The sequence below is a fragment of the Pseudophryne corroboree genome, unplaced genomic scaffold, assembly GCF_028390025.1.
Source record: "Pseudophryne corroboree isolate aPseCor3 unplaced genomic scaffold, aPseCor3.hap2 scaffold_1196, whole genome shotgun sequence".
Taxonomy (NCBI): Eukaryota; Metazoa; Chordata; class Amphibia; order Anura; family Myobatrachidae; genus Pseudophryne; species Pseudophryne corroboree.
This window is the reverse complement of record NW_026967821.1, coordinates 14,224-27,333: the sequence shown is the minus strand read 5'-3', so window position 1 is coordinate 27,333 and position 13,110 is coordinate 14,224. Positions and strand designations below refer to the sequence as shown.

General features: G+C 35.0%; 1 non-coding gene across 1 annotated transcript; it reads left to right on the top strand.

The window, feature by feature from the left end:
• The first annotated feature begins 12,947 nt into the window (after positions 1-12,947).
• LOC134991004 (U1 spliceosomal RNA) lies at positions 12,948-13,110 on the top strand. The gene has a single exon (XR_010195465.1). It is a non-coding gene; the product is annotated as a U1 spliceosomal RNA (small nuclear RNA).

Genomic DNA, 13,110 nt, shown 5'->3' with positions numbered 1-13,110 from the left:
ATTTCAATGATGCATTGGGGCAACGATTTTGTGAGAAACATCTTCACCCTTAAATAAAGATTTTCTTAATTCCTTACCTGTGTGCTAATTAGATATCACCTTGTTTTCACATTAAACAGACTTCCACATGAGAAAACAGCAAAGATGCAGTGGCGTTAATGTTTCCTGGTGTCAACCTGTATTATTTCCGTAGATATTGAAATGAGGATGCATCTTGCTGCCTTTCCAATGAAGCAAGTTTAATTTAGTAATAGGTTAAAAACCATCCCTACAAAGATGTTAATCAGACACTTGGCTTTGTGGACACTTTTCAGAGAACAAATTAGTTAGCATAAAAATAAAGCCAGAAAATGAAGAGCTGTTTAATCACTCAATTGGATTTTTCTGCCAGCATATTTCTTTTTCTCTGCAACCCACTGCTAAATTGTGCTTCCTAGCTGTTTTTTTATAAAATCACTTAATCAAATCTAACTCTGATTACATCAGAGAAGGCCAGGTACCCTACACCATAAGAGGGGGTTTGAAATTTTGACTTGTCTACTTAAAGATCACCAAAATCTGATAACAAGGTCAATTACATCCCTGGGTGGTATTGAACCACCAACCCTTTGATTAATAACCAAACACACTAACCGATTGCGCCACAGAGACACTTTGCAAACTTACATACTGACAAAGGCTAATAAGCATTCATCTAGAACGTTTCCTAGAAAAACTTTAAAAAGTCAATAATCTGGAGAGTTTTTGTAAGATGTTTCTTCCATCAACCAACGAAGAAACACATTGGTACTTTCCCATGATGAGTGAGTGCTTCAGGATCTCTTGCACTTACATGTGCAGCAGAGTACTGCATTGGAAACATGCTGGGCCCATAACCCAGAGGTAGGCAGATTGAAACTATCCTCTGCTATATGCATTTTTAATGTTAATTAAAGTAATCCAAAACTGGGATTGATATTTTTGCTCTTTTATTTTTACTTAAAGTACAATAACTTTTACCATTTTAATTTGTTTTAATAGTATATTGACAGTATTGTTTTCTTTCAAAAATCCACTTAATTTTCTTTACCCTATTATTATAATGGTAATTGGCAAAAACAAACTACATTGTCACCAGAAGAGCAATACAAAATGTACAAGTGATATATTAAAATCATCTTTCCAGCTTGAATTTCAATGATGCATTGGGGCAACGATTTTGTGAGAAACACCTTCACCCTTAAATAAAGATTTTCTTAATTCCTTACCTGTGTGCTAATTAGATATCACCTTGTTTTCACATTAAACAGACTTCCACATGCGAAAGCAGCAAGGATGCAGTGGCGTTAATGTTTCCTGGTGTCAACCTGTATTATTTCAGTAGACATTGAAATGAGGATGCATCTTGCTGCCTTTCCAATGAAGCAAGTTTAATTTAGTAATAGGTGAAAAACCATCCCTAGAAAGATGTTAATCAGAGACTTGGCTTTGTGGACACTTTTCAGAGAACAAATTTGTTAGCATAAAAATAAAGCCAGAAAATGAAGAGCTGTTTAATCACTCAATTGGATTTTTTTGCCAGCATATTTCTTTTTCTCTGCAACTCACTGCTAAATTGTGCTTCCTAGCTGTTTTTATAAAATCACTAAATCAAATCTAACTCTGATTACATCAGAGAAGGCCAGGTACCCTACACCATAACAGGGGGTATGAAATTTTGACTTGTCTACTTAAAGATCACCAAAATCTGATAACAAGGTCAATTAAGTCGCTGGGTGGGATTGAACCACCAACCTTTTGGTTAATAGCCTCACACACTAACTGATTGCGCCACAGCGACACTTTGCAAAAGTACTTACTGACAAAGACTAATACGCATTCATCTAGAACGATTCCTAGAAACATTTTAAAAAGTCAATAATGTGGAGAGTTTTTGTAAGATGTTTCTTCCATCAACCAATGAAGAAACACATTGGTACTTTCCCATGATGAGTGAGTGCTTCAGGATCTCTTGCACTTACATGTGCAGCAGAGTACTGTAATGGAAGCATGCTGGGTCCATAACCCAGAGGTAGGCAGATTGAAACTATCCTCTGCTATATGCATTTTTTTTGTTAATTAAAGTAATCCAAAACAGGGATTGATATTTTTGCTCTTTTATTTTTACTTAAAGTACAATAACTTTTACCATTTTAATTTGTTTTAATAGTATATTGACAGTATTGTTTTCTTTCAAAAATCCAATTAATTTTCTTTACCCGATTATTAAAATGGTAATTGACAAAAGCAAACTACATTGTCACCAGAAGAGCAATACAAAATGTACAAGTGATATATTAAAATCATCTTTACAGCTTGAATTTCAATGATGCATTGGGGCAACGATTTTGTGAGAAAAATCTTCACCCTTAAATAAAGATTTTCTTAATTCCTTACCTGTGTGCTAATTAGATATCACCTTGTTTTCACATTAAACAGACTTCCACATGAGAAAGCAGCAAGGATGCAGTGGCGTTAATGTTTCCTGGTGTCAACCTGTATTATTTCAGTAGATATTGAAATGAGGATGCATCTTGCTGCCTTTCCAATGAAGCAAGTTTAATTTAGTAATAGGTGAAAAACCATCCCTACAAAGATGTTAATCAGATACTTGGCTTTGTGGACACTTTTCAGAGAACAAATTTGTTAGCATAAAAATAAAGCCAGAAAATGAAGAGCTGTTTAATCACTCAATTGGATTTTTTTGCCAGCATATTTCTTTTTCTCTGCAACCCACTGCTAAATTGTGCTTCCTAGCTGTTTTCATAAAATCACTGAATCAAATCTAACTCTGATTACATCAGAGAAGGCCAGGTACCCTACACCATAACAGGGGTTTTCGAAATTTTGACTTGTCTACTTAAAGATCAACAAAATCTGATAACAAGGTCAATTATGTCCCTGGGTGGGGTTGAACCACCAACCTTTTGGTTAATAGCCATACACACTAACTGATTGAGCCACAGCGACACTTTGCAAAAGTACTTACTGACAAAGGCTAATAAGCATTCATCTAGAACGTTTCCTATAAAAACTTTAAATAGTCAATAATCTGGAGAGTTTTTGTAAGATGTTTCTTCCATCAACCAATGAAGAAACACATTGGTACTTTCCCATGATGAGTGAGTGCTTCAGGATCTCTTGCACTTACATGTGCAGCAGAGTACTGTAATGGAAGCATGCTGGGTCCATAACCCAGAGGTAGGCAGATTGAAACTATCCTCTGCTATATGCATTTTTTTTGTTAATTAAAGTAATCCAAAACTGGGATTGATATTTGTGCTCTTTTATTTTTACTTAAAGTACAATAACTTTTACCATTTTAATTTGTTTTAATAGTATATTGACAGTATTGTTTTCGTTCAAAAATCCAATTAATTTTCTTTACCCGATTATTAAAATGGTAATTGACAAAAACAAACTACATTGTCACCAGAAGAGCAATACAAAATGTACAAGTGATACATTAAAATCATCTTTCCAGCTTGAATTTCAATGATGCATTGGGGCAACGATTATGTGAGAAACATCTTCACCCTTAAATAAAGATTTTCTTAATTCCTTACCTGTGTGCTAATTAGATATCACCTTGTTTTCACATTAAACAGACTTCCACATGAGAAAGCAGCAAGGATGCAGTGGCGTTAATGTTTCCTGGTGTCAACCTGTATTATTTCAGTAGATATTGAAATGAGGATGCATCTTGCTGCCTTTCCAATGAAGCAAGTTTAATTTAGTAATAGATGAAAAACCATCCCTACAAATATGTTAATCAGATACTTGGCTTTGTGGACACTTTTCAGAGAACAAATTAGTTAGCATAAAAATAAAGCCAGAAAATGAAGAGCTGTTTAATCACTCAATTGGATTTTTCTGCCAACATATTTCTTTTTCTCTGCAACCCTCTGCTAAATTGTGCTTCCTAGCTGTTTTTATAAAATCACTGAATCAAATCTAACTACATCAGAGAAGGCCAGGTACCCTACACCATAACAGGGGGTTTGAAATTTTGACTTGTCTACTTAAAGATCACCAAAATCTGATAACAAGGTCAATTAAGTCCCTGGTGGGATTGAACCACCAACCTTTTGGTTAATAGCCTTACACACTAACTGATTGCGCCACAGCGACACTTTGCAAAAGTACATACTGACAAAGGCTAATAAGCATTCATCTAGAACGATTCCTAGAAACATTTTAAAAAGTCAATAATGTGGAGAGTTTTTGTAAGATGTTTCTTCCATCAACCAATGAAGAAACACATTGGTACTTTCCCATGATGAGTGAGTGCTTCAGGATCTCTTGCACTTACATGTGCAGCAGAGTACTGTAATGGAAGCATGCTGGGTCCATAACCCAGAGGTAGGCAGATTGAAACTATCCTCTGCTATATGCATTTTTTTTTGTTAATTAAAGTAATCCAAAACTGGGATTGATATTTTTGCTCTTTTATTTTTACTTAAAGTACATTAACTTTTACCATTTTAATTTGTTTTAATAGTATATTGACAGTATTGTTTTCTTTCAAAAATCCAATTAATTTTCTTTACCCGATTATTAAAATGGTAATTGACAAAAGCAAACTACATTGTCACCAGAAGAGCAATACAAAATGTACAAGTGATATATTAAAATCATCTTTCCAGCTTGAATTTCAATGATGCATTGGGGCAACGATTTTGTGAGAAACATCTTCACCCTTAAATAAAGATTTTCTTAATTCCTTACCTGTGTGCTAATTAGATATCACCTTGTTTTCACATTAAACAGACTTCCACATGAGAAAGCAGCAAGGATGCAGTGGCGTTAATGTTTCCTGGTGTCAACCTGTATTATTTCAGTAGATATTGAAATGAGGATGCATCTTGCTGCCTTTCCAATGAAGCAAGTTTAATTTAGTAATAGGTGAAAAACCATCCCTACAAAGATGTTAATTAGATACTTGGCTTTGTGGACACTTTTCAGAGAACAAATTTGTTAGCATAAAAATAAAGCCAGAAAATGAAGAGCTGTTTAATCACTCAATTGGATTTTTTTGCCAGCATATTTCTTTTTCTCTGCAACCCACTGCTAAATTGTGCTTCCTAGCTGTTTTTATAAAATCACTGAATCAAATCTAACTCTGATTACATCAGAGAAGGCCAGGTACCCTACACCATAACAGGGGTTTTCGAAATTTTGACTTGTCTACTTAAAGATCAACAAAATCTGATAACAAGGTCAATTACGTCCCTGGGTGGGATTGAACCACCAACCTTTTGGTTAATAGCCGTACACACTAACTGATTGCGCCACAGCGACACTTTGCAAAAGTACTTACTGACAAAGGCTAATAAGCATTCATCTAGAATGTTTCCTAGAAAAACTTTAAAAAGTCAATAATCTGGAGAGTTTTTGTAAGATGTTTCTTCCATCAACCAACGAAGAAACACATTGGTACTTTCCCATGATGAGTGAGTGCTTCAGGATCTCTTGCACTTACATGTGCAGCAGAGTACTGCATTGGAAACATGCTGGGCCCATAACCCAGAGGTAGGCAGAATGAAACTATCCTCTGCTATATGCATTTTTTATTGTTAATTAAAGTAATCCAAAACTGGGATTGATATTTTTGCTCTTTTATTTTTACTTAAAGTACAATAACTTTTACCATTTTAATTTGTTTTAATAGTATATTGACAGTATTGTTTTCTTTCAAAAATCCACTTAATTTTCTTTACCCTATTATTATAATGGTAATTGACAAAAACAAACTACATTGTCACCAGAAGAGCAATACAAAATGTACAAGTGATATATTAAAATCATCTTTCCAGCTTGAATTTCAATGATGCATTGGGGCAACGATTTTGTGAGAAACATCTTCACCCTTAAATAAAGATTTTCTTAATTCCTTACCTGTGTGCTAATTAGATATCACCTTGTTTTCACATTAAACAGACTTCCACATGAGAAAACAGCAAAGATGCAGTGGCGTTAATGTTTCCTGGTGTCAACCTGTATTATTTCCGTAGATATTGAAATGAGGATGCATCTTGCTGCCTTTCCAATGAAGCAAGTTTAATTTAGTAATAGGTTAAAAACCATCCCTACAAAGATGTTAATCAGACACTTGGCTTTGTGGACACTTTTCAGAGAACAAATTAGTTAGCATAAAAATAAAGCCAGAAAATGAAGAGCTGTTTAATCACTCAATTGGATTTTTCTGCCAGCATATTTCTTTTTCTCTGCAACCCACTGCTAAATTGTGCTTCCTAGCTGTTTTTTTATAAAATCACTTAATCAAATCTAACTCTGATTACATCAGAGAAGGCCAGGTACCCTACACCATAAGAGGGGGTTTGAAATTTTGACTTGTCTACTTAAAGATCACCAAAATCTGATAACAAGGTCAATTACATCCCTGGGTGGTATTGAACCACCAACCCTTTGATTAATAACCAAACACACTAACCGATTGCGCCACAGAGACACTTTGCAAACTTACATACTGACAAAGGCTAATAAGCATTCATCTAGAACGTTTCCTAGAAAAACTTTAAAAAGTCAATAATCTGGAGAGTTTTTGTAAGATGTTTCTTCCATCAACCAACGAAGAAACACATTGGTACTTTCCCATGATGAGTGAGTGCTTCAGGATCTCTTGCACTTACATGTGCAGCAGAGTACTGCATTGGAAACATGCTGGGCCCATAACCCAGAGGTAGGCAGATTGAAACTATCCTCTGCTATATGCATTTTTAATGTTAATTAAAGTAATCCAAAACTGGGATTGATATTTTTGCTCTTTTATTTTTACTTAAAGTACAATAACTTTTACCATTTTAATTTGTTTTAATAGTATATTGACAGTATTGTTTTCTTTCAAAAATCCACTTAATTTTCTTTACCCTATTATTATAATGGTAATTGGCAAAAACAAACTACATTGTCACCAGAAGAGCAATACAAAATGTACAAGTGATATATTAAAATCATCTTTCCAGCTTGAATTTCAATGATGCATTGGGGCAACGATTTTGTGAGAAACACCTTCACCCTTAAATAAAGATTTTCTTAATTCCTTACCTGTGTGCTAATTAGATATCACCTTGTTTTCACATTAAACAGACTTCCACATGCGAAAGCAGCAAGGATGCAGTGGCGTTAATGTTTCCTGGTGTCAACCTGTATTATTTCAGTAGACATTGAAATGAGGATGCATCTTGCTGCCTTTCCAATGAAGCAAGTTTAATTTAGTAATAGGTGAAAAACCATCCCTAGAAAGATGTTAATCAGAGACTTGGCTTTGTGGACACTTTTCAGAGAACAAATTTGTTAGCATAAAAATAAAGCCAGAAAATGAAGAGCTGTTTAATCACTCAATTGGATTTTTTTGCCAGCATATTTCTTTTTCTCTGCAACTCACTGCTAAATTGTGCTTCCTAGCTGTTTTTATAAAATCACTAAATCAAATCTAACTCTGATTACATCAGAGAAGGCCAGGTACCCTACACCATAACAGGGGGTATGAAATTTTGACTTGTCTACTTAAAGATCACCAAAATCTGATAACAAGGTCAATTAAGTCGCTGGGTGGGATTGAACCACCAACCTTTTGGTTAATAGCCTCACACACTAACTGATTGCGCCACAGCGACACTTTGCAAAAGTACTTACTGACAAAGACTAATACGCATTCATCTAGAACGATTCCTAGAAACATTTTAAAAAGTCAATAATGTGGAGAGTTTTTGTAAGATGTTTCTTCCATCAACCAATGAAGAAACACATTGGTACTTTCCCATGATGAGTGAGTGCTTCAGGATCTCTTGCACTTACATGTGCAGCAGAGTACTGTAATGGAAGCATGCTGGGTCCATAACCCAGAGGTAGGCAGATTGAAACTATCCTCTGCTATATGCATTTTTTTTGTTAATTAAAGTAATCCAAAACAGGGATTGATATTTTTGCTCTTTTATTTTTACTTAAAGTACAATAACTTTTACCATTTTAATTTGTTTTAATAGTATATTGACAGTATTGTTTTCTTTCAAAAATCCAATTAATTTTCTTTACCCGATTATTAAAATGGTAATTGACAAAAGCAAACTACATTGTCACCAGAAGAGCAATACAAAATGTACAAGTGATATATTAAAATCATCTTTACAGCTTGAATTTCAATGATGCATTGGGGCAACGATTTTGTGAGAAAAATCTTCACCCTTAAATAAAGATTTTCTTAATTCCTTACCTGTGTGCTAATTAGATATCACCTTGTTTTCACATTAAACAGACTTCCACATGAGAAAGCAGCAAGGATGCAGTGGCGTTAATGTTTCCTGGTGTCAACCTGTATTATTTCAGTAGATATTGAAATGAGGATGCATCTTGCTGCCTTTCCAATGAAGCAAGTTTAATTTAGTAATAGGTGAAAAACCATCCCTACAAAGATGTTAATCAGATACTTGGCTTTGTGGACACTTTTCAGAGAACAAATTTGTTAGCATAAAAATAAAGCCAGAAAATGAAGAGCTGTTTAATCACTCAATTGGATTTTTTTGCCAGCATATTTCTTTTTCTCTGCAACCCACTGCTAAATTGTGCTTCCTAGCTGTTTTCATAAAATCACTGAATCAAATCTAACTCTGATTACATCAGAGAAGGCCAGGTACCCTACACCATAACAGGGGTTTTCGAAATTTTGACTTGTCTACTTAAAGATCAACAAAATCTGATAACAAGGTCAATTATGTCCCTGGGTGGGGTTGAACCACCAACCTTTTGGTTAATAGCCATACACACTAACTGATTGAGCCACAGCGACACTTTGCAAAAGTACTTACTGACAAAGGCTAATAAGCATTCATCTAGAACGTTTCCTATAAAAACTTTAAATAGTCAATAATCTGGAGAGTTTTTGTAAGATGTTTCTTCCATCAACCAATGAAGAAACACATTGGTACTTTCCCATGATGAGTGAGTGCTTCAGGATCTCTTGCACTTACATGTGCAGCAGAGTACTGTAATGGAAGCATGCTGGGTCCATAACCCAGAGGTAGGCAGATTGAAACTATCCTCTGCTATATGCATTTTTTTTGTTAATTAAAGTAATCCAAAACTGGGATTGATATTTGTGCTCTTTTATTTTTACTTAAAGTACAATAACTTTTACCATTTTAATTTGTTTTAATAGTATATTGACAGTATTGTTTTCTTTCAAAAATCCAATTAATTTTCTTTACCCGATTATTAAAATGGTAATTGACAAAAACAAACTACATTGTCACCAGAAGAGCAATACAAAATGTACAAGTGATATATTAAAATCATCTTTCCAGCTTGAATTTCAATGATGCATTGGGGCAACGATTTTGTGAGAAACATCTTCACCCTTAAATAAAGATTTTCTTAATTCCTTACCTGTGTGCTAATTAGATATCACCTTGTTTTCACATTAAACAGACTTCCACATGAGAAAACAGCAAAGATGCAGTGGCGTTAATGTTTCCTGGTGTCAACCTGTATTATTTCCGTAGATATTGAAATGAGGATGCATCTTGCTGCCTTTCCAATGAAGCAAGTTTAATTTAGTAATAGGTGAAAAACCATCCCTACAAAGATGTTAATCAGACACTTGGCTTTGTGGACACTTTTCAGAGAACAAATTAGTTAGCATAAAAATAAAGCCAGAAAATGAAGAGCAGTTTAATCACTCAATTGGATTTTTCTGCCAGCATATTTCTTTTTCTCTGCAACCCACTGCTAAATTGTGCTTCCTAGCTGTTTTTTTATAAAATCACTTAATCAAATCTAACTCTGATTACATCAGAGAAGGCCAGGTACCCTACACCATAAGAGGGGGTTTGAAATTTTGACTAGTCTACTTAAAGATCACCAAAATCTGATAACAAGGTCAATTACATCCCTGGGTGGGATTGAACCACCAACCCTTTGATTAATAACCAAACACACTAACCGATTGCACCACAGAGACACTTTGCAAACTTACATACTGACAAAGGCTAATAAGCATTCATCTAGAACGTTTCCTAGAAAAACTTTAAAAAGTCAATAATCTGGAGAGTTTTTGTAAGATGTTTCTTCCATCAACCAACGAAGAAACACATTGGTACTTTCCCATGATGAGTGAGTGCTTCAGGATCTCTTGCACTTACATGTGCAGCAGAGTACTGCATTGGAAACATGCTGGGCCCATAACCCAGAGGTAGGCAGATTGAAACTATCCTCTGCTATATGCATTTTTTATTGTTAATTAAAGTAATCCAAAAACTGGGATTGATATTTTTGCTCTTTTATTTTTACTTTAAAGTACAATAACTTTTACCATTTTAATTTGTTTTAATAGTATATTGACAGTATTGTTTTCTTTCAAAAATCCACTTAATTTTCTTTACCCTATTTTTATAATGGTAATTGACAAAAACAAACTACATTGTCACCAGAAGAGCAATACAAAATGTACAAGTGATATATTAAAATCATCTTTCCAGCTTGAATTTCAATGATGCATTGGGGCAACGATTTTGTGAGAAACATCTTCACCCTTAAATAAAGATTTTCTTAATTCCTTACCTGTGTGCTAATTAGATATCACCTTGTTTTCACATTAAACAGACTTCCACATGCGAAAGCAGCAAGGATGCAGTGGCGTTAATGTTTCCTGGTGTCAACCTGTATTATTTCAGTAGACATTGAAATGAGGATGCATCTTGCTGCCTTTCCAATGAAGCAAGTTTAATTTAGTAATAGGTGAAAAACCATCCCTACAAAGGTGTTAATCAGAGACTTGGCTTTGTGGACACTTTTCAGAGAACAAATTTGTTAGCATAAAAATAAAGCCAGAAAATGAAGAGCTGTTTAATCACTCAATTGGATTTTTTTGCCAGCATATTTCTTTTTCTCTGCAACTCACTGCTAAATTGTGCTTCCTAGCTGTTTTTATAAAATCACTGAATCAAATCTAACTCTGATTACATCAGAGAAGGCCAGGTACCCTACACCATAACAGGGGGTTTGAAATTTTGACTTGTCTACTTAAAGATCACCAAAATCTGATAACAAGGTCAATTACGTCCCTGGGTGGGATTGAACCACCAACCTTTTGGTTAATAACCATACACACAGACTGATTGCGCCACAGCGACACTTTGCAAAAGTACATACTGACAAATGCTAATAAGCATTCATCTAGAACGTTTCCTAGAAACATTTTAAAAAGTCAATAATGTGGAGAGTTTTTGTAAGATGTTTCTTCCATCAACCAATGAAGAAACACATTGGAACTTTCCCATGATAAGTGAGTGCTTCAGGACCTCTTGCACTTACATGTGCAGCAGAGTACTGTAATGGAAGCATGCTGGGTCCATAACCCAGAGGTAGGCAGATTGAAACTATCCTCTGCTATATGCATTTTTTTTTGTTAATTAAAGTAATCCAAAACTGGGATTGATATTTTTGCTCTTTTATTTTTACTTAAAGTACAATAACTTTTACCATTTTAATTTGTTTTAATAGTATATTGACAGTATTGTTTTCTTTCAAAAATCCAATTAATTTTCTTTACCCGATTATTAAAATGGTAATTGACAAAAACAAACTACATTGTCACCAGAAGAGCAATACAAAATGTACAAGTGATATATTAAAATCATCTTTCCAGCTTGAATTTCAATGATGCATTGGGGCAACGATTTTGTGAGAAACATCTTCACCCTTTAATAAAGATTTTCTTAATTCCTTACCTGTGTGCTAATTAGATATCACCTTGTTTTCACATTAAACAGACTTCCACATGAGAAAGCAGCAAGGATGCAGTGGCGTTAATGTTTCCTGGTGTCAACCTGTATTATTTCAGTAGATATTGAAATGAGGATGCATCTTGCTGCCTTTCCAATGAAGCAAGTTTAATTTAGTAATAGGTGAAAAACCATCCAAGAGCTGTTTAATCACTCAATTGGATTTTTTTGCCAGCATATTTCTTTTTCTCTGCAACCCACTGCTAAATTGTGCTTCCTAGCTGTTTTTATAAAATCACTGAATCAAATCTAACTCTGATTACATCAGAGAAGTCTAAATACCTAACACCATAACAGGGGGTTTGAAATTTTGACTTGTCTACTTAAAGATCACCAAAATCTGATAACAAAGTCAATTACATCCCTGGGTGGGATTGAACCACCAACCTTTTGGTTAATAGCCATACACACTAACTGATTGCGCCACAGCGACACTTTGCAAAATTACATACTGACAAAGGCTAATAAACAATCATCTAGAACGTTTCCTAGAAAAACTTTAAAAAGTCAATAATCTGGAGTGTTTTTGTAAGATGTTTCTGCCATCAACCAATGAAGAAACACATTGGTACTTTCCCATGATGAGTGAGTGCTTCAGGATCTCTTGCACTTACATGTGCAGCAGAGTACTGCAATGGAAGCATGCTGGGCCCATAACCCAGAGGTAGAAAGATTGAAACTATCCTCTGCTATATGCATTTTTTTTGTTAATTAAAGTAATCCAAAACTGGGATTGATATTTTTGCTCTTTTATTTTTACTTAAAGTACAATAACTTTTACCATTTTAATTTGTTTTAATAGTATATTGACAGTATTGTTTTCTTTCAAAAATTCACTTAATTTTCTTTTCTGTGTGCTAATTAGATATCACCTTGTTTTCACATTAAATAGACTTCCACATGAGAAAGCAGCAAGGATGCAGTGGCGTTAATGTTTCCTGGTGGTAGTGGGGTACTGTGTTTGTGCTTTCCTCTGGTCAGCTCTGGTAAAAGTCAGATTTCTTTGTCTCAGATCTTCCTCTAGCCTTGATCTTCTTTCGAGAGTTCCCTTGTGCTGCCTCAGTTGGATCTCCTTCACTTGACAGGGGGGTACCCGAGCAGCGACCCTCCCCAGCACTAGCCCAACTCCTACTTACCTGCCAGGTGAGATACTATGATCAGGAAGGTGCTTCTCCCAGGGAAAGGCTCACCCATTGCACTCTGGGTGTGCTGCTCCTGCGATTTCCCCAAATGTGGGAAACTTGACTGCATAATTTGTGTTTCCCCTGGTCGGCTCTCGTATAATTCAGAT